Raw genomic sequence first — 1,417 nt, 5'->3', positions numbered from 1 at the left:
CAAACTTTATACATTCCCTCTTATTCACTGTTCAGCTGTCTCCTAAATAGCCGCAGAAAACAGAATCAGTCTCTTGTGAAGATTCCTAGTGTGTGAGGAATCACATAAAACATAGAAAACAAACACACAAAAGAAGGAAGGTGGTTTAGAATGGAAGACAAATCCATCACAACAGATGTGCAAGGAATAAAAACACACAAAAAGTAGAAGGCAGTCCTCCATGACACATCTACAACTTCACAGCTCCTTGAAGAGAGAAAACAAAGACAGTGAAAAAGCTGCAGTATCAGAAAGATTTCAGAGAGCTGTTTTTCAAAGGGTGAGTGGACATATGGAGAGCAGGTGAATATGTAAGGAAATGAATTCAGGACTAGAAAATTCAAGACTGTACCTCCATCCATGAGTATGAAATGGTCAATAACACTGAGTAGTGAAGATATGCAGGAAAACTTCAGCAAGGAAATCAAGATATGGAAAAAGAATCAAACAGAAATTCTGGAAGTAAAATAAAATCAAATAAAAATATGTAGCAGAAAACATCATAAATAGATAACTAGATCATCCTGAAAGTATTTCAAAATATTTTTTAAGAAATTCCAGATCACAAATTCCAGAACAAAGAAATGTTAGGGGAATTCATACTTTATTCAGGGCAGGAGAACAGTCAAATTCCAATCTAAAAATTATATATCACATTTTAAGTGAAATAACATTAAGAAAATAGAGTAGACCAAAAGCATAGCAGAGGAGTGGTAGACTTGAAATAAAAAAACTAATAAACTATATTGGAGGTTTTATTTAAGGAGTTACTTTGATTATATAAATTACCAGTTTCATTAAGCTTCAGAATCTTGTTCATACTATGTAAATACATATATTTACAATATTTTACTTTGTATATCTTTACAAAGTAAATATAACAAATTAGACAAAAGAAAGTGTGATGCATGTGGGTTGTATTTAACAGTCCATGGAGAAAGAACTGAATCATGAAACACTGCCATTTAAAAGGGATATATTGTTCAGGAAACCATGGAGAGTGAAGGGCAGACAAATCATCTGACTCACATTTCATTAAAAGAGAAACAAGAACTCTACTGCATAATGGCAGGTGGACAAATCATTGTTACTTTATTTAATCACTGGAAGAACCATTAATTTTCAGCACAAACCCCACAATAACTGAAAATAGACATTTAAATGCAGTTAATCCTAAAATTTTTAAATACTGAAAGGACAAATTGTGCTAATTGTATGGGGAAAGGAAACCTGTGCCAAAAATATGAAAATAATTCCAAAGTTTCTTACTAAGATAAATAGTATATGTAAGATAATCAAGAAGTTACTAAACATATGTTAATAAGAAGCCAGAAAATAGAGAGCTGAAACTACTCTCATAAAGACAGTAAGTTTTTGA

The sequence above is a fragment of the Nannospalax galili genome, unplaced genomic scaffold (assembly GCF_000622305.1).
Source record: "Nannospalax galili isolate Female #2095 unplaced genomic scaffold, S.galili_v1.0 scaffold881, whole genome shotgun sequence".
Taxonomy (NCBI): Eukaryota; Metazoa; Chordata; class Mammalia; order Rodentia; family Spalacidae; genus Nannospalax; species Nannospalax galili.
This window is presented reverse-complemented; position numbering follows the sequence as displayed.